The sequence below is a fragment of the Ornithodoros turicata genome, chromosome 1, assembly GCF_037126465.1.
Source record: "Ornithodoros turicata isolate Travis chromosome 1, ASM3712646v1, whole genome shotgun sequence".
NCBI lineage: Eukaryota > Metazoa > Arthropoda > Arachnida > Ixodida > Argasidae > Ornithodoros > Ornithodoros turicata.
Genome location: NC_088201.1, coordinates 26472845 through 26494358, shown reverse-complemented (window position 1 = coordinate 26494358; position 21514 = coordinate 26472845). Strand labels below are relative to the sequence as shown.

The 21514-nt window shown below is 46.6% G+C and overlaps 1 protein-coding gene across 4 annotated transcripts in view; it reads left to right on the top strand.

Annotated features, from left to right (window-relative positions):
* Positions 1-21514, top strand: part of LOC135377716 (ataxin-1-like) — a 142469-nt gene that overhangs the window by 87152 nt on the left and 33803 nt on the right. The window contains exon 1 of one of the 4 annotated variants that reach the window (XM_064610333.1): positions 16634-16979. The exons of 2 other annotated variants lie outside the window; for them this stretch is intronic. The gene's annotated coding sequence lies outside the window, so the exon portion shown is untranslated. Of the gene's footprint in view, positions 1-16633; positions 16980-17454; positions 17691-21514 lie in introns of those variants that run through there. One more of the 4 variants, XM_064610335.1, reaches the window with a different exon arrangement.

The following is a 21514-nucleotide window of genomic DNA, read 5'->3' as shown; positions in this document are numbered from 1 at the left end:
TTCCTTTAACCTGTGGCAACCATATTGGACGGGGAGTTGATCCAGCAAAAACAGTTTGGGGGAGGGGGGGGGGGGGCAAGTTGTAATGCGTGGGCATGACCGTCTGGTCCGCGCGATTTCTGATCGTGCCTTCACGGCATCAACTCAAGCCAAAGGTAAATCAACGCAATCACGGTGCAAAATCATCCGCAATCGATTATTTTCAATTGACTTTTATGGCCAGCGCTTTCGCTAGTGGGACGTCAACGTTTGTAACTTCCGATTTCTGTTCTACCAAACAATGAAGCCACCGACTCGACCCAAAACTTGCTGATTCCGCATATCTCAAAACGGTCCTCGCTCAGCGTTATCTCGGTCGCAAACCGCCGTGTGACGTCGGCCAAGATGCCCTGGGCTTAATAGTGAGTTTTAGTGCATCGTACGCTATCCCTTACGTACGCAGAGGCGATAGCGTACGATACACTAAAAAGCGAGTTTTAGTATGAAGTACGCAGTCACCTTTGCGTACGTAACAGATAGCGTTAGTTGTTCTGCGCACGCGCAAGACACAAGCAGAGCTTTGCGCATTGCGCAGAACCACCACGCTATCCCTTACGTACGCAAAGGCGACAGCGTACGTTATACTAAAACTCACTAAACTGTCCATTGTTTACGTCACCGCGAAATCGAAACTTGATGTGTGACTTGATGTGTCACTCTTGATGTGAACCTGCGCACTATTCGTTTTTCCTGTTGATATCATGCTTTGCTGAATGAAATTTCGCATATGGCATCTGGGCAATCCTAATCTAAAAATATCAGTCGACAGCTCTGGAGTGTCCCTTTAAACGGTTGGAGGAGAACATTTTTTGAACGTTTAAAACTGAAAACCATTTTGTCCTGCTGCGCAGTTCCATATCTGGCAAAGGTATAATTCAAACTGGAGCACCGCAGTTCGGCGTCAGATTTCATCTCTCTCTCCTTTTTTTTTTTTTTCGACTACTTTCGTTGATGCCACACCGGCACGCCAAGCTCACGCAGCGTAACAAAGTATCAAGCGTATCAAAAAGAGCACACATTAAAACAATGGCGCACTATATTTCTCCGTCTGGCGCTTTTCCTACGAGTACAAAAATTCATTGAACCCTCTTCTGAGAGTCACAGCCGGGGTTGCTGCAGGTGCAGACGTTCGTATTCCAGACGAGGTTTCACTACACTCATGATTCAGTCTGCGGAACACAATGCTGCTCCATGACATTTTCGCAGATGTCAGGCCTACAATAGGCAGGGCATTTTCCGTTATAAGTGTATAGTACCGTTCAGGGATTTGCGCACGATTTTCATCTCCGGGGTGTTGGAATTCCGTGTAGGGTTGTGACACCTGTCTCTGCTGGTTTTGGGGACATTTTTGACCTGTTTTGGAGGGGGGGGGTGTTGCAAGATATAAACACACATATAAACAACGTAAATGGAAAGGGCGTTTAAAGTCGTGCAGAAAAGCTGTTTCGCACCGAAAAAGTGCGATTGTTTGCAAATTATCCGACTTTGCGATTTTTTATCTGGACACCTGCAAAACCTAGAACCTCAAAGATAGAGCAAACACTACTGCAGCAGATAGGCAATAAGTGCGGAAAAAATTAACAGCGTGGCTTTAATGGTTACGATGATACGAGGCCTGAAAATTGCAGGGAAGCGCATGCTCGAAATGGTCAGTCTTGAAGGTTTTCTGAAAAACAACTATAAGGTATTTTCACCTATTTCCTCCTCCAATGTGCTTCGAAAAATCTGAGAGGTAGATCGGACCACCCTGTCTGGCTCTGCTTGAAATCACCCTACGGTAGACCATCTTTTACGATCAATGGCCACATAATGCAGGCACGAAGTCCACAATAATATTGCAGAAAGAAGCACTAGCGTACCTATATATCTGTAGATATAACTTGTTTCTAGCATCTGCGATGAGGGACGTCCCAGATGCTGGAAACGAGTTATATCTACAGATATACTCTAGTGCTTCTTTCTGCGATATTCTTCCAAGTATTATGTATTGTCGACTTCGTGCCTGCATGGAAAACAACCGGCATAGTCTGGCCGACCTTTTGTCCCATATCTCCAGCGTCCAGCACTATCTTCGTGCTACGAAGAGCCCCGAAAAACTGCCTGAATTGGAGTCACAACGTGGAGTCAATGGCGTGACCCGCGCTTGCAGATGGCGTCGACTAGGGCTCATGGAACACACCTGTTGCGGCTGGGGACCCACCTCTAGAAATCGATGAGACGGATGCCTCTCCGCCTTCCGCTCTGAGAAACTAGGTCACCAGTTCATGAATGGAGTGCTCTTCACTGACGGAGTTCATCCTGAAATTTTCATTTAGGAAAGGGAGCGCAACAGTCACTGCTGTTCTCTGTCGTGTACTTGACAGCATTTTGTGGTGATGTCCTCGTTATAGCACATCATTTACGTAAGGCACCGTTACGTACTGAGTTTGGAGTGTGCTTCTAAGCATGCTTGTCTCATGTTGTTTCCGACGAAAAGTGAAACGTAACACGCGACAACGCAGTTCCTCGTGCGTTTGTCTCACGGAACACATAAATTGGCCTTCTTCAGTTTCAACCGAACACGAACGCTGGAGATGATCTTTCCAAAATTGCGTATCTACTAATATGATTCGTTTTAGATTATATTCGCGATTAGCACTTGTAACGGTCCAATGGTTTTTGTGCAAACGCTGAAGATTATATGAACACGCGCAAATGCCAACTCATCACTTGTAAGCGCTCATATAATCTGTGTCGTAAATGTCGGCTCATCGCTTACTGTATGACCGCATTAACTGAACTCACTCATTAGTTAGTTTTTGTTATGCCTCTTGGACATATTTGATTGCATTTGTTTCGCTTTCTCCCTTGGGTGTTTGCGTTGTTCTTCCACCTTCTCTTCTGTTTACGTGTCCTGGGGTAGCCTATCCCGACTTTATCGGGACTCCCACACCCATGTTTTCCCTTTTTCATTAAATCAATCAACTCATCACTTTCGTACCCCTATTCCAGCACACGAAGACGGAGCAATGGAAAATAATCTTCTTTACAAGCTATCGCGGCCAAGTGACCGCGCGCCAATGTGCTCTCACTGTGTTTTCCTTCGGTTTCCCTCGGACGGTTCAAATGAAATACGGTGTGATTTTTTGCTAAAAAAATACTTACAATTTGAAACTTAGTTACCATCGAGGTAGTCCCCTTCCGAAACCACACACTTAGCGCAAGCGCTGTTTCCACTGACCGAAACAGTTTATTTTTTCTGTCTTTTTTTAAAGCCTTGCTCAGAACTAACAAATCAGATTCGTCTGAATCTCGTGAACACCCTGGAATATTTATACTTTGAACTGCATTTTGACGTGTTCACAACTTCTCAGTAACAGGGGGAGTCGCCCCGTGTGACTTTTTCCTGCTGTTGAAAGGAAACGTTTCAGTGTGTTTGTTAGTTCTGAGCCAGGCTTAAAAAACTGTTTGGGCCAGTGGAAACAGCGCTGTGTGTGGTTTCGGAAGGGGGACTACTTCGATCGTAACTATAAGTTTCGAATCAGTAAGTATTTTACATTTTTAAATAAAAATCCATCCCCATTACTTTTGGTTAGTCCTCGTATATGTACGCGATCTATCGTGTCCCGCTTTCACTTAAGTCACGTGAATTTGGCACGAATTTGTACTCCGAAGTGAATATGTGCTTTGGAGGTGCGCGAAACAACACACAATGCGAGCCCAAGAAAGCTTCGTTTCTGGGTAACGATTTCACAAGTAATTCTTCTACGGTTGGCCAGGGAGTCACAACATTGCACATGCAACGTGTGTCTCGACGACTCGCGAAGTAAATAGCGCAAATCATTATTTACGTACCCTCCTTAGAATCTCATGCATAGCTTAGCGATCACCCCTTGCACTGTGGAGCGCCCAAGGGCACGATCGATATCTCCTCTCAAGTATATTGATTGAGTACCGTAACACGAACCATTTGTTCTACAGAAATCGATTGCTGTCGAATGTGCGTCATGTCAACGTTTGCGTGTCCTCTCGGTTGTTCCGTTTTCTTAATAATGCATCTGTAAGCGGGCAGGCTTACGCGAGGACTTTAATCATTCAATGAAGTGAGCTGGAAGCGATTTCAGAATCAAGTTCTGACACATCACCGCTCCGACGGTTACGTCCCATTTCGCCTATTCCCATTTCGCCTAATGCGATTTTTAGGATTAAGAGGGCGAGTGGGGTGCATCTGCGTCAGAGTCAGGCCCGCGGCGCTTGTGGCTCGACAGTCTACGAACTCTTCTTCGAACGGCACATCTGGAGATATTGTCCTTTTCACCAAGCCTTGTGAATAACACTGCAAACAATACAATACTTTTCAGTATTTTCTGACTCGGCACTTCCAATCAAAATGTCAAAATATCACTTGTCTTCCCAGTGGTGTCAACCTCTGATTGCCTTTTCGCACAACTCGGCGAAGGCTTTTCGGAGACCCGAGCGAGAATAACGCTGCATTAGTCTGGAAGTTGTGGCTGCCCCTTCTAGGTTCTTCAACTCGCAACTTGAACTCTTCCTTTCGACCGGCAAGCTGAGTGACCAAGCTGTGACAAAACTGTTCATCTTCGGTTGTATTTGCTCATAGGCATCAACGAGTGAGCAAGAAGTGTTGTTTTTGACAACGCGGCGAGAAGGCAAGCAACTTGAAGTCGGCGAACGAAGGCTGTCGGACATCTAATTCATTAACTTTTTACATTCCATGTCAGCGCCGCGAAGCAACTGTGGCTATGAGCGGCGTACAGACGTGGGAAGATGGAGAGAGAACAGCAGGAAGCAGTGGTGTACAGGGGGATAGTATGCGTCCTAGGCCGACTTCAGAGGGAACTGTGCCGACAGCACTTGAACTGAACATTGTCGTTGAACTATGCTCGTTACCCTTTAAAGATATGTTTAGTTCTTCTGGCTTCCCCCATTCACCTCCGCATTTTTTCTTCTACCCATCCCCATCACCATCATCTGGCTTCGTGCTTCGCGAGTGAAAACTTTGAATGCAAAATACAACCTCGTTCAACACGGCGAATGTGTTTTCGTGCTTGTATAGGTGAGGTTGGCACGATAGGAGTGGAGAAACAAAATTGCTTAAAATGCGATCTTCAGTGATGGTCAAGCACAGGGCGCAATGAAAAAGTAGAACCGCATTCTTTCTTCACGTGACACGCCTCAGTAGGCGAAATGGGACTGCCTGACACATACCTTAGGCGAACTGGGACCCTGTGTGGTTCCGGGGGAGGGAACATGGCGAGGAATTGGGAGATAATCCGATAAGAAGCATTAGGCGAAATGGGAATAGGCGAAGTGGGAAGACACGCCAAAAACGCCCAGTAGCTGTTGTTCCATGATCAGACAAACAACCAAGAAATTAGCCTCTTCGCTTCGTTATTTTTTCTCAACGTGTCACTATTTTCTTTTTCTGCACAGTGGCATTCTCAAACGACAGAAGTTGGCACAAAACTTGGGATTTTCTGCTTCAACGAACGATGCACAAACCTGTCGCTGTGACGCACTGAAAGAAAAAAAAGAAAAAGTGGTGTTAGTTTCTGGTCATGCTTTAACTTTCTTTTCTTTCTGCTGAATTATAATAACGGAAGTTAATTCGTGTCATTGTTAGTTAGTATTTTTTCTGCTCGGAGCGAACACGCGGATACACGTAACACGTTTCCTCTGCATACGGCTGTACGCTTCCACTCATAATTACCCCGTAAATAATGGAGTACCTCTGAAACTGGGACAAGCGCGCTCAAAGAAGCCAGACGGGAAGGTATCAGTTGTTCTCATCTTGGTTGGACAAATAAGAGCTCGAGTTGCAACTTTCCATCGAGTGTGGCTCGGCGAAAAAAAGAAAAAGGGAAAAAATACTCGTTTTTCTTTCCTTTATCTGCGCCACAAGAAAACGAAGTGCTGTATTATTATGAAGTCTCATATATGTCACCCGGAGCTTCATTTATTTTTCCGGCCTCCCTCTTTTTGCCACACATGCAAATGACTCATACACTACAGGAGTTTAAAAAGCACTGTCCTTTTGCGTGTTGTGCTTGCGGATCCCTGTCATAAGCATTGGTGCTCAAAACTTCGGGAAGTTGAGGGTTTGCGCCCTTCAAGGCAGTTTCACCAAGCTTTGTAGGTACGTCGTTTCCGCTGACACAATTTGGAGACATGCCATGAAACTGGTTGCACCGTCACGCTAAAATAATGTAACTGACGAGCGTGTGGAGTCCGCACCTGTCTTTTGCAAATATGCTTTACAGATCCCGCTGCGTGATTACTGTGGGCTGCTACAGGCTTACCCATAGCTATCTGTGGCGCAAGGCGACGTGCTCACCACGATGACATAACACCGGGTAGAGTTATTGGGGCGTCTCGAGGGACATCACAATCGAAGGTGTCGCAAACGCCAAACATTGCGGTCGGCACTGTCTCTAAACTGTAGAGACGCTTCCAATGGGAAAGAGAAGATGTCCGTCAATGCTCTGGACATGGACGTCCACGAGCAAACACGCCTCGGGAGGAGTGACTTCCCGAGCTCAACGCCATGTAAAACAAGACGAGCACAGCGGGGGACATATCCAGGTACCTGGTGGCGGCCACAGGGATCGAGGCACACCGTGTACGAAAGTTGCACGGGCATGGTCTGTATGCGTGGATGCCCATGCGGGGCGTACCCTTGACCGTGGCCCACCGAACACAGCGGTAGGAGTTGTGTAGAGTACACACGTAACGGTCACAAGGGCAATGGGGCCGTGCGGTGTTCACTAATGAATCACGGTTCAGTCTGGAAAGCGACGTGTGAACACCTGGAAGGAACCCGTAGCAGGTTCAACCCACTCGAACATCCCCGAAGTGGATCCACTTCGGGGATGTTCGAGCCTCGAAGTGTTGGTGTGATGGATATCATGTTGGGCTCACGTTCGCTGCACCACCTCTTCGTAACGGCATCCTTCAAAAACATGTGCGACTTTTCCGGGAACCATTCCGTCATATCTTCCCCGCACGTACAGATCGGGACAAAAGTTTACGGAACACCGGGGTGTAACATTTCGCCATTGGAGTGAAACACAATCAGTAAAACAGGAGTGGACATGCATACTGAGAGATGGATAGAATAGCCGGTCACCCGTTTCTTATTCGATCTCTTTCTGACAGCTTGCTGGACGCCGCTTGGTTGAAGAAACACGCCAAAGCCGTGTTCCGTAAACTTTTGTCCCAAGCTGTACATGCACCGTTAAAACAGAACGTGATCACACAACACGTTCCTAGTCAACCATCATTCCGAATGATATCGTTCTGTCTCCCGATTTCTTGAAACCTGGAGGAGGCACCTATCTTGGACATGTGTGACGCCTCCCGGCTTTGGAGAAGACGGAGCACAAAGGGATGGGAAACGCTAACGTGGGCAACCCCCCCCCCCCCCCCTGTTTCAACTGCGTGGATGACACTGCCCATCCACGCATGGCCCGCATCGTGGAGCAATGCCGCCGTTAAGAATCCACCGTTTAAAACCCCATATGTTCAGAATCCCAAACGGCGCTATAGCATATAGCGTTGCGCGCGTGCCCAGCTGTGGGAAGCCCCTCAACCTCGTGCTGAACTGTCAAAAACAACCTAAACTAACCTAACCTCTGAAAAGTAACCTAACCTAACCAAATTCTGACACTGATGTGGCCGCCATGCAAAGCCTAACGGTCGCCAAAAAAACTGGCTTTTATTCCCGACAATGACTTCTACCGACGTCAGAATCGCGCAATACTGCGAGGTTTTTCTGTAATATGTATTATTCAACACTATCATTGCGCCATTCTTCATATTAAAGCTCTTATTTAGAAATCTGGGATTTTGAACATCTGGGATTTTTAACGGTGGGATATCGTGGCATCCCCCCACGGACCTCAATCCGATCGAGCATGCGTGGGGCTCTGCAACTGCAAGGAGAGGTCAGGAGGCGCAGAGCGCAGGAGTGAGATGTGCTTGTGGGCAATATTTATTTTTATTAGCTTTTTTTTTTTTTTGGCGACACGGCACCAGATTGTGGCGCATGCGCTTCGTCTGCTCCACTTCAGTGCACTCACAGATTGCCATCCGTGTCGATACGACATGTCACTTGATGGTTCTAGATATCGTATCTATGAAAGCGTTGTTCAGCACTTGGTTTTCACACCTGGGTAATACAAAAAAAAGCTTCCGTCTTTATTATTTTTTTTTTTCTGAAACACTAATGGTGTGATTAAGTCAAAGTGCGTTATGAATTGCGCGTGTGTGGCGTAACAAAGTCATGTAACACGTTTAAGTTTGTATCATTGTTCCCCGTCCAGCAAACTCTCCTCATTGCGTTTATAACCGAGCAACATGTCATATCCGTCCGGTATGCGCGGCGGCGACACTATTAGGGGGTGATGTAAGCCTGATCATGCTGATACACTGCCAGCCTTTTATCAGCTTGGCACAATCATGTTTTGCAAGAACGCTTCCACCTGAGCAGTGTGGTAAGTAACACGTCAGTAGTAAACGAGTTCCTTTTCTTTTCTTTTTTCTAATCATAAAACCAATTTATTACTTTTAAAAGGCAACGTATTTTCGTTATAAAAATTCATTAAAAAGTAGTTCGCTCGAGTTACTTTTACGAACGGTATTGCAATGGTATGTAACGTCACAAACTGTATTTGTTTTTGATGCTATCCTCAATGCAGCACGTACATTTTCCGTGCACAGAGTAGGATGCACGATAAGAACGATTGTCTTGTGAACATTTGTTGCTTTACAGAGCGTTTGCCCTGGAACAAATACCCGCGTCCCTGTGAGCAGCACCGATCCGAAATTACAATTTCACTGGGCGAGGGAAAATCCGTTGCCATAGTTACAGCGTGGACCGCGATGAGTTGGCAGTTGGTACCCTGGGTTCCAGGGATCCAAAGAGAACATACATCCTATAGAGGCCTTTGACCTTGGTAAACGCGCTTTCCACGGGGAGTTCGACCCAAGGTTGTCGGAATCGATTCGTGGAAAGGAGGAGATCCTGAAAGTGACGTTGGCTTCTCGAGCCGTGTTGGCAAAGGGCGCCCAGGCAGGATCAGGGGCCCGAGCTCTTCAGGCGGGGGGCCTTTCTCTGTTTTAGCTTTTAAAAATTGCAAAGCTTACATGTTGCGACGGTTCGCTGAGAGCTTTTTCCGCGTTCAGGCTTTTTTGCGCGCAGGACACTTTATAGACGTTTCTTGCGCGCGCTTCTTTGTTTTGTTTTTGGTGCTAGGATTGCATTACGTGCAGTGGAAAGTTCTGCGCAGGACGTTTGAAATCGAAGTTTCGGAAGATTGCTTTTGCGAACCGCATGCAACACAAAACTGGAGTTCAGAGATAATTTCTAAGCGGCTCTGCAATAACTCATACTCTTACACAAGACCGTTGCAATCAGAAGAAACTGTGCACGAAATGCCAACACGTTCAGTGCTAGCGAAAAACCGATACATTTGATCCCCTGAACTTCCATTACGGTTGTTCACCGAACAAGGACGTCGGAGGTGGGGGCAGATCTCAGACTGCGGGGGCCTCACCCACTTTTCACGCACGCATGGTTTTCCCTCTTTTTTTATTATTAAGGAAAACCTGTAACTTCGCCAAACAGTATAACCCATAGTATGGTCACACAAAGCACCACCGTTACTCACATAGAGAAAGACAACAAAAGGACGGTGCCCGAGACAAGGACAGAAAATGATCATTTCCCTTATTCCCGTCATTCTCTTATTAACCGAATTCCGTAAGTAGACGCTTTTTGCATTCATTCTGCACTGCCTGTTGTTCTTTTGCGCCATCTGCTGGTATTGAAAAGGTTCCTTATGTATACTACATACGAATTGTTCCAACTTCAGCTGGCCCCTTCCCCGTCATGGTGAAGGAACTTCCGACGTCACCGAATGAAACGTCCCGCTGTCCTAGCGCCCTTTGAGCTGTTCCAGCATACAGGTGTTGAGTAACCAATCGATGTTACGCACTAGGCGCTTTATCGAGATGTGAGGAGAGTCTCGCGGTTTTGCGGTCGCCGGAACACGCATAGGCACGAATTTGAATGCGTTAACTTCGAATGTTTGTGTTCACTTGTCGCTGTTTGCATATCTTCTGTCACGTCGCTTTGTCGTTATGTAATGTAGTTGGACTTTTCCGAAGGTTGGCCGAGTGGATAGGATAGACGTCGTCAAAATTGGGACCTCGGCTCGAGCCCTGGCTGTGTCGCCTATCAGATGGGCACTGTTCACCATCAAGCCTGCTTAGGATGTGCGAATATCGCCAATGCAATGCCAGAAGGTGAAGGATGTTGACGAGCGTGTTCCTTGAAATTATATGTGGTCAAAGAACGCACAAGGATAAAGCACACACACACATGGGAAGCGTTCAACTAGCAACTGAGGTTTATTCAGAAGCAGCTCACGCAGTCACTTCAGCAGTCACGGGCAACAAAGGCGACCTCGGAAAGGGCCAAGGTTACCGATCCTAGCTAACGTTATCGGAAGAACCTTCAATAAAACGAGACTAAACAATCTCTCGACCCAGACGGAAGCATGTAGAACAGTGGCGTTGTCAAACAAAGGGGAACAACTGTGACAAGACTGGGTGGGCTTGTAGGGATAAGGGGATGTCACTGGAGGAAGAAAGACCTGTGCTGACGAAGTCCGGTCTAATTGTTTATCATAGGATAGGGGAAATGACTAAACAACGTTCATCGCGCAGGGATTCCAGGGAACGAACTTATTCCGGCGATTCACCACGCACGAATCGAGGGGATGGGCGCTTGACAGCGGGAACCATTGCTGCGCTTTCATGGAAAACAAGGAGAGAGCTCGCGACTAAACAAAAGGAGCAGAACGGACTCCTGTACGCACGTAACGAGGGTTCGCGAATCGATACACTGTTTTATAAGTGACCACGTGAAACAGCCCTTTGGAGCTTTGGGTATTTCGATCCGCTTGAAGTGGAGGATGACGCCGCTTCCCCGACGGCCGAAATTTAAATTACGTACTTCAAATCAATACTCTACGTCGAAATTCCAAACGTGTATTCGAACACACAGTGAGAAAGGATTGCACACCAGTGGTACACACAACGCGTGAAACAACAATGGGACAAGCTCGAGGTCAGGATAAAGTTGCCGAGGTGCAGGTGTACAGTATAGCTGTTCCTCGCTGCGGATTGCGGTAATGCTTAACTGCTCTGAAGCCATGACTGTATATCTCATACAGTCCCGTCGGTAGTGGGTTAGTGGGCCACAACTAGGGTGGGAATTTCCTCATTCATCATCATCATTATACCTGTTGTTGAAATCATGTAACCAACGCGTAGGCGATTCAACTGCTTACCGGGTAGAACAGACGGGTGTAGCACGATTCACCCGCTCTCATTTCCCCCGCCGCCGTTTCTCTTGCGTGTCAAATCCCCGTGCGCTGATTTCCCTGCGGGGTCACAGCCCAATCTGCCGAATCCCAGTTCGCCGAATGCAGTCAAGCGGAGTTGGGGGGTAAGGTCAACCTCTTCCGGCAAGCTGAGAATATGGGAGAATGAGCTAAATAGGAAAGGTTCGACAGCTGACATTATCTTACAAGATGAAGGACAGCTCAGTGGCTCATAGCTTGGAATCACTTAGTGAACCATAGCCCGATAACTATAAATGGTGTAGAAAGATGACACATGTACCTGCGACCAGCCGGCTATGGAACGGTCAACTATATCCGAAATTGACGAAAAACGACCAGGGAATGTAAAAAGAACACACACAGAAACAAGGTGTTAAACATATCTGAGAAGTCTGATACGGAGATAACCCATTTGTTGCACTTGCTGTAGATAAATTTGTCATCTTCTCGTGAAACCTTGTCTCGCGTGCTTTCTTACCATTCTTGCAGCAACAATTCCCGTCCCGTTTTGTAATTTGTTCACTTACAATAAGGAAAATTATCTTGCGGCGCCTATTTCATTTCGAGACACTTCAGTCCATGAACGTTCGTCTGATGTATCGGATGTTAGATATTTTATTACGGCTTCTATTGGTTCATACACTTACCGTAGTAGTCATCAGCTCTGCGCCAGTCATGATCGTGAGAAGCGACTGTCCCGTTGCAACGTTACGGCTGGCTATGAGGATGATTTCAGGGCCTCTATAGCCACTTATGAACAACTTACAGCGAAAGCGTATTGCTCACCACGAATAAAAGCACTCCATGAGAGGGGAACGAAAGACGCAACACAACGTCCCCCGCACAACCGAATTCGCCGGCGAATTGGTTGGTTGGTGACGCGTTATTACCAGACCTGTAAAGTAATTAATTACAAGTAATTGAATTACTGTAATTAATTACTTCCTGAATTACATTAGGTTTTATGTAATTGTAACTGTAATTTAATTACTTTTACAAGTAACGCGTAACGCATTTTGAATTACTTTCGGAATTACTTTGAACGCTATTTGGGAAGGCCCAATGTTTAAAGTTTGGGTTAGTTCCACACCGTTTTCTTTTTCATTTTTTTTTTTCACAGTAATTACCCAAAGACGTGATTCAGATCGGTACATTTTTCGGTACAGATTTTTTTACATTTGAATGTGGAAGGAGAAAAACTCTTGCGCCTTGGGAAAAGGAGTACGAATTGTGGGTATCGACCCGCACTTCAGAGTCGTTAGAGTGCTTGAAATATCTTCCTTATGTGCTCGAGGTGTTCATGAAGTACAATGTTGGGCTGCCCAGCAGTGCACCAGTGGAGCGTCTGTTTTCGGTTGGTGGTCTTGTTACGACAAGGAGACGTGGCAGCCTTACAGACAAGAACTTTGAGAATACCTTACTCTCGAAAGCCAATGGACGTTACAAGGTGCACTCATGATCCGCACTTTGTTCACATACCTGAAGAAAGAAAGCCTTTTGACTGTGGTGTTCGGTGTTTCTAGAGACTTGTCCTTGTGTAAGATTTCTCTAACTTGTTTTTCTACCACGAGCACAACTATCACCATCTTTCAGAACATGCGCAATAAATATGTACAACAAATCCTGCAGTTTGCACGTCGTTTGCCCGTTGCAGTCAACTTTGTGAATGTAATTCAGTGTAATGCAATTACTTTTTTCAGTAATTGTAATCGTAGTTGAATTACAATAGAAAATGACTAATTGTAACTGTAATTTAATTACTTTTGTGAACATGTAATTGCAATCGTAATTCAATTACTTTGGAAAAGTAATTTTTACGGGTCTGGTTATTTCCGACAGATCTGCCTGTCGATGTGACGGCATGTTGCTCGGCGAGGACCGAGCGTCCTGGGCCGACTTCATAGGAAACTGTGCCAACATTTCCCTTACAGCGTCTAAGGGAAACCTAGCGAAAAACAGACAGACAGCACAGCCGCTGCCGGGATTCGAACCAGGGTCACCTTCCAGTCTTGCCATGGAAGGCGATGATCTTGGACACTGAAACACGCGCCGGTTGGAACCTTCAATGCCTTCGGGGAATTGGGATTCGGCAGTCACGCCCGGCGATACTTCGCTCCAAAGTTAAAAGGTCATCGGGAAAGGGTCGATTGCGGTCCCTTCTTGAAAGGATTCGATGAGTGTAAGACATAAGCAAAAGAAATAGACACGACATAAAAAACAGTGAAAAAGAAAAGCTGAAAGTGGTAAACTCCTTGAATACTGTGCTTCCTACTGCGGCCGCTTCCTCACATCTGCATCCGTTGGCCGTATACAGTATAATTAGAAGTCGATTTCCACGTAAGGTGCGTCATTTGTGCGGCGACATGCTGCACTATCCCTAAACCATTCTCCCGTTCTACCATTTCTGGGTTACTCAACTGAGGCGGGGGAAACGCGGGACGGTGAAAGAGTCAGTTGCTTTGTGCCGAGGGAATCGAAACGAAAGAGTTCAAATCGGGGGATCGTGCTCCATCCGAACAAAGACTTACACTCACTTCTCTACACAACGCATCAAACATTTCAGTGGTGCATTATGTGATGCTTCATCTCTGAAAGCATAGGCTCGAGTTAAACGAAATAGTACTCGATGAAGCTCTCTGACGCTGCCCATCCGTTCATCTTAATCGCGAGAGTAAACACCACTCTAGGTGAAAGATGGAAGTCACTGAAAAGGTTAGCCACCTGTAGGACTCGAACCCACATCTTCTGGATTGCCGGTCCAGGGCTCTACCAATTGAGCTAAGCTAACATATCTAGCCGCTAGCCCCCACACCCGGCTAACACACCCAGCCTCAGAACATCAGTTCTCTCATGACCACTATAGGATTTGCTCACTTGGAACGTTGAATAAAAGAATACGCACAGAACGACCGTTTTTCAAAGCCAAATCAATCTAGCAGCGTATGGGGCAACCTACGACCGCGACATTCTTGGGATGTGACGATTGACTTTGTGCTGACTTTTGTGTCTCGTAGGTCTCAACAAACGAAACAATGACACTCCAAATAAGCTTCGATAGCGCGCATCACTTGTAGCAGTACAAAAGGTCTCGGTGACTCATCCTACGAGAATCTGTCAATGACCGACCATTCATTGTCATTAGTAAACACAGGTACGGTATCACTCATTTGCACACAGGGAAACGATAGAGAAACAACTTAACAACTCTCCTTTTCAAGACCAAGATTCATTTTCGGCTATGTGGAATGAGAGAGGAGCACAAGTGCGACACGGAAAGGTTACCACTGGTGGTCTTTGCTTTGCTTACACGTGGCTTTTTGCTCGCTTTACGGTCGTTCATCACCTTTTAGTAGCAGCGTATTCTGTGCCTTCAGAACACATCGTTGCGAGTGTTTCCAAACTACGTTGGATCTCAGGTACGCAAAGTGGAACAAGCTGTCACCCTCTATGGGATGCGTCGAGTTCAAAGGAAACGAGGCAAAGACGGAAATAAAGTGGTATTCACTGAAAGTTCGTTTCCCCAGTGTATGAGCGTATTGTCCTCAAATGATACATCGAACATGAGGTCCCATCAGACATTGGACGCGACCGTGGGCAATCACGGAGCACACATCGATCGAAGCCTGCAACGCACGCACGGCTGATATTTGTATAGAAAGGCGGCCTCGCAGACAGTGTGTGATGTCTTTTTTCCTTCCTTTGCACGCTAAGATTAGGCGTGTGTTCTACAACTTTTACCTATTTTCTCTTTTACTTCTGTTCTTGTGTCTAGTTTATTGAAGGCACAATCCATAACAGTAATATTGAACCGCTCCCGACGGATTCGGTGTCACACCGAGCCGAGTTCAGGCAAGAGATTTGACAGCTCTGCGATCCATTAGTAGTTAACCCGTTCACCCCCCCTTTTCTTTCCCCGTTTCCTTGACTAAGTACACTGAGTGCTACGTGCGCGAAAAAACCGCGCTGCATTTGCGGTATTCCTCATGGTGCAGCGCGTTGTTAAATTGCCCTACCTCGTCGTCACGAGTTCTGAGCGTACAGCTTCACATTTTGGAGAGGAAATGAGGAATATGAGTACCGCAATGAGTAGACAAACGACGCATCACTGATGTTTTTCTACTGAAAGCGTCAAGAGCAACATCGCGATATAGGAATCATCAGGCGTTGAGGAGAACGTAAAAATTACGAATGCACAGCTACACAGTTCCTCCCCACGCTTTCCGGCCGTCCTACAGAAGAGTTGGTGTCCCTGCATTGATCTACAAGAAAGTGAAATTCTCCGTATCTACAGAAAAAGTTGCTCGCAACCAGGTTACGAAGCCAGAGTATCGCGTCCCGCTTGAGCCGAGGGAATTTCCGACGCGGACAGCTAATTTCCGGTGAGATGTAGTGCGACTTCCTTTGAATCGTGGGTCGCGTCGAGCGCTTCTCTGGAAACACGGTATGTCTCCATCGAATAGTTATCTCCCGTTTGAACGAATAGAGGAAGTTCATTTTGCGAAGCATTGAGAAACAGGCCGAAATCAGTACATTTTTGTTGCACATGGCCGGTCTTGCGAGGCATTTATGCAGGGAGAACTTTCCCATGCGAACGTTGTGGCCTCTCGTGGACTACCACCAGCGTGCATAGCACGCATTCCGTGTCGAACCCCTGTGTATCTAACTGGTGGTGAAATGACCTATCATCATTGCGAAATGGAGACACAGGCGGCCGATCGAACGATCCCCTCCCGCGGCGAGCAACCCGGCCACAAACAATGATGCACCTGCCATTTCTCTCAGCAGCGGTCGCCACAAAAATCCAAAGGAACGTATTCCGGGGCTACAACGAGTGCACGTGCAACACGGCCCAGACAACAAATAAAAAGCCCACTCGGGTCGGTCCGCGTGCAAGAGCAACGTTGAAGCTCGCGCTTCTGTGCGCCCCCGAGAGCCACCTTTTCTTCTTCATTTCCACGGGAGAGGGAGAGAGAAATCCCCGGGACCGGTTCCCCCTCGCTCTCCATAGGTGTCTCTTGGAGCGGAGAAAGGGCGAGAGGTCTCCAGGCTCGCGCTTCACTCTCCGAGTGTGACCTTGAGTTTCATAGCGTGGCACGTGGGAGCATGCACAACTTTCTCCTTCCCCTCTCAATCGCTCCCGGGGGTAAAATGGAGAAGGGTGAAAGAAAGAGAGAAGGCATGAGCGAGTTACTTTTTTGACCGCGTCGATTTTGTTTTTTCGCGGCCTCGTAGCAGACGAGCCAGTCGGTTATTACGAGCATACGAGGACGCGGGTCGCGCTCGCTTGTCGTCTGCGTGTAAGTTCGTCGACGTCTGCATTGTTGTGTGCGCGTCCTTTTGGAATGGAGCGCTGATGAAGTGGAGCCGGAAAAGGCAGGCGTCTCGCAGACGATGACAGTGACTCGGCGACGCGCGCTTCTCCGTCTAGCAACCGTGGTGGTACCTCACCGGTGATTGTACAGTCGACTCATGTGGACGCTGCATCTCTTTGAACCGCATGCATCGTCGAGAGGACAAACGCCCCAAAGTGAGGTGGGTTGGCTCGCCCAACGTAAATATTTCACTGCAGTAAACATGAACGTAGGCATTGCGTTGGTGTACGACACAGCCGGATGTTGTAGCACAACTGGTATCTTAGTAGTGGTGGTAACGCTTGGGTGTGCGCTCATCCTAGCTGTTGTAAGCATAAAAGTTGCAAACGTAAGCCCCAACCAAACGTACAGCAACAAACAAACGTATGCAAAAGCAGCGGTTGGTTATCACTCTGCTGACCACTGCTCTGGTCGCTCAAATTACGTTTTATCGTGCCTGTGCTCACGATAGGATAAAGTCTATTCAAGAATATATACAGATATGCGTGGAGCTATATCGTGTGTAAAAATAAGTGCCTTATCTCTTGTCGCGAACGGGGAGCATGAATCTGTGTTAAAACATTTCCGCCAGTGGTAAAAACAGAGAAAGGAACGCGTTGTCCGCTTGGTTTCGATTAAAGAAAAAGAAAGTCGAAACCGGTACCAGCCATTATAGCAACTCCAAGTCGAGCAGAGGAGCTGGCTTTGAGGGTTGTTTGCGGTACTATAAAGACCTAAAGAACGGCTGTTGTTGTTTGCACTCGTGCAAGCAAAAAAGGAGAACCTTGCATGGGCTCGAGTAGTGCTTGCGGCACAGGGCTGTTTCGGGTGTTCACATAATGATGTGAGATGGAACCCACATCGTCGGGAGGGTAATTCGGTTGGAAAAAAGGTGAGTCTAGTAGACATTCCACTTTCGTTGTATGAAAGCAGCATGTCCATGGGTCGAGCTGCTTACATACATGCTAGTTTTCTTTCCTAAATGTCTACTTTGTATGTCGTAGTATGTGTCCATTCACGGTGCTAGTTTCTGTGTTATGCATGCAAATCTGGATATGGCAGGTGTAAAGATAGCACTTGTGCACCAAGAAGGACCTTACATGCGCTATATTTGCCCCCTATGCTCATGTGACTCAGGTTGCTGCATCTGTTGTACTGTGCTGAGCGACGTCGGGCATGAGATTGCAGAGCAGTTCCAAGCGAACCATCTGTTCTGAACCCTCTGTGAATTTACAAGAACAGTTCTCGCTGAGGGAGCGTCTGAAAACTGCTTTGTAAACTCAGCGAGAGCATATTTCTGACCCCTAAATTGCTTTGCGTCATCAGTTCGTTAATTTTTACCGACAATATCTCTTTATTTGAAGTGTCAGAAAGCCTCTTGTGCTATCAACAATCCGCCACTGAAATACAGGATATGTATTTCTGCATGCAAGTATTTCCACGATGCCTCTAGCGTAAATGTGCTTGTTGCGATGCAACAGTGGGAAAGCACGGACGAATTCGCATCACGTTGGATGTGAGAGAGCTGTTACATACTCCGGTGACTGCGTCAGATGAGTTATAGTATAACGAAGTGCAAGCCACGACGTATAAACAAGCGAACACAAAAAAATACGGCCAACTTCGGCGAGCAACACAGGAGCACATCGGACTGCGTGGGCAGGGACGGCCCCATTTTCCTGTAGTGGACAAGCGCAGCAGGTGTACGTTCGACCTTTCTACGCATTTCTTGCTGGTGTGTGACTAGTGTGAGATACTCCCCCGTCGCGTGGTTGCACCTCGCTGCGTGCACGTGCTGCTGGCACCACGTGCGTTGCACCTGTTTGCTTGCTCGTCGGGGTTGTTGCCACCACTGGAGCGTGGTGGTCGGGCGACGCGTCATAGAAGTGGGCCTGATTTCTTTCTCCGGCACTGTGAGTGGGACAGGATTTTAGTTTGGTAGCCTATGTAAAGCTTCCGTGTTTCACGCTGCTCGTTGCCGGATCCTGACGTGTTTTACCACATTTCGTATTCCTTTACTCCTCGATTAAGTTAAATGTCATTCGGCGTTCTGATCAAGTGCATATTTTGGAGAAGGAGAGCGCTGTGTAATCGACAAGGGTACGCAGGCATCTAGCTTGTGCAGAGCAGGAGGAGTGCTTCGCCACGAGCAAACGTTTTGTACCAAGCTGTACGCACATACTGAAATTTATTTGGGATCCTCATGCGAGGTTTTAGTTTCAGCCTATCGAACAACTTTGTGCAGGTTTACTAGTTAGTCGTCTGCCACCGCGTCAACTCCATGATTTCACTGGATAGTGGTAACCGAACTTATTGGCTTTCGAGATTTCGCACATTTCTTCCCCATGCATCCCGGTTTTGGGCCGTCGCGTTCTCGAATACGAAGGCATGGCCGTGCGTGCGAGATGCCTCGACAGACACTAAATGAAAGCATGAATGGGCATATCTTGTAAAGGTTTCACCCGTGGCAAGTAGAGCAAACACCACGGTGGAAGCTCCAAAGGTCAATTATTTGTATTATCTTTTATGAAACCTATAGGATCCTACATCTAAAACCCCTTATATCATGATAAATTGCTCATATGCTTGTGCTACAAACTTGCACCCCAGGTCTCGCTTATTCTTACTGCCCTCGTTGTCCTCTGAATGCCTTTTTTTTTCATATAAATGTCATATACATGGGATCATAATTTTCCTTTTAACTTTAACATTTAACTTGAAGTTCATCACGTCCAGACGACCGATGTCATGATCTGGTGTGTCTGGATACGGTGTTTGTAAGCCTCTCAGTGGCCCGTGAGATCCCTCAGCCGAACTAGCTGTCTTTTACTTTCCCCAAGTTCCTTCTGCAAGTGTGTATGGTCGGTGATACGTAGAGTTTCATTTCTGTCGCGTTTTGTATGAGCGTGATCTGTAAACACACTTTCGCTCAGGATCCTGTTGTTCTAAAATGTTCATTTTTTCATGACGAAGTGTGCGAGTCTATTTTACCGCAGTTGTTGTACAATATACAGTGGTTGAGTCCAGTGAAAGACACACTGTGTATAGCTAGTAACTGCAGAAAGGACGTTAACAGAGTGTTGTTTTGTTAAGCCCATGGCTTCCCGTCAAAGCTTCCTGTCGGTTGACATCACAATGAGTGTCCTGACGTTGACTCATCAGTCGCCTCGTTCTCCTAAAATGGGAAATCATCGTGTACGTGTCGTAACTCTACAAGGAGAGCTTTATGGAAAGCGATGCTATATGCTCAATTTTTTGCAGTTTTCAGGAAGGCCCCAGGCACCTCTTAATTTACGTACTTCCGTATATATCAAGGGGAAACAGAACCACACAAACAATGTACAGTCCAAGAAACGTTTCTTGTTCTGTACAATTTATACCAGGTTTTCCTGGATGTCTTCTCGATTTCTTATTGGGGAAGAGAAGATTTCCTGTTGAATAGTCACGAATAGTCATTAACGTAGATTTACAAATTATGAGCCACAACCAGACTTGTGCGTAACGCGTTACTAGTAATTGCGTTACTTGTAATCAGTTACTTTTATGAGTAATTTTTAGAGTAATCAGTTACTTTACTGTCAAAGTAATTTTTCGAATAATCAATTACTTTTCTGAGTAATCGATTACTCAGTAATTGTTTACTTTTCCGGTAGAGATTAACTCATCTTTCAGATGTTCTGCCCCAAGTCAAGACCCTCGTGCAGTGAGCCTTTTTTGGACCGTTCTACTATACCAAGCGGAGGTCATTGTAATAAGGTTATGGAATTTCAGGGCCTCTCTCCCTAATTTCTTACTACACCAGTGTGGTGGTACCATTGTGGTAGCTTTGGAGGTGTAGTGAGTCATGGGAAGATCCACGCAATGCTCTTCCACAATCGGGTCAACGTCTTCCCAGGCGATAAATACAGTAGACGTACAGATCTACTTGTCCTGCGCGTTTTTGTTTTTCGTGTTATTTCAGTTGTTCCGCTGTTGAACGATTTCTTTCTTTCTTTCCCCCCTCTGAGGTACACAAAGACTGGTATAATTTGCGTGAATGCAGAGTAACGACCGGAGTAACGCGTTACTTTTCTACTCGTTACTCAATTACATTTGGAGTCCAGTAATTGGTAACGGTAATCAGTTACTTTTTCCGTACAAGTAACGGTAATCAATTACTTTTTTTCGAGTAACGGGCACAAGTCTGGCCACAACGAGTTGTAAATCAAAAGACACGAACGTGATGCATTATTTCATATAACAACGTCGCCGAACCCTTATTTTGGGCTGGATTCTTCGACGATTACAACAACAAACAAACGAATGTTTTATCATATCGGAAAAGTATAAGCTGGCGAGTTATTCGGCTGAAAGAAGTCCGTTACGAAAGCTTTCCCTTGCAAGGCGGTACAGCTAAAATCATATTGCCCCGCAAAAGGTGTGGGACTGGTTGGACCGACGACTGTCCGTATAGGTAACGGTGGGTTCGTGGGAGTATAGTTCTCGTTTGGGCTCCAGAGCATTGGTGAGGGGCATCACCAGTGTTCCCGTAGATGAGCATACAACCTCCCCTGCAAGCAGTTTGTGGTTTTTATTGTCCGACCAGGTTCATATCTCTTCACCAGGTGCTCTCCGTAAGTGACCTCAGCTTGCGTGTTGCAGCAGGCATGATTTTGGCTGTGCTTTCCAGATTTTCAAACCGAAATTTGCCGCATACTGTTCAAGTAGTGTGGGCAA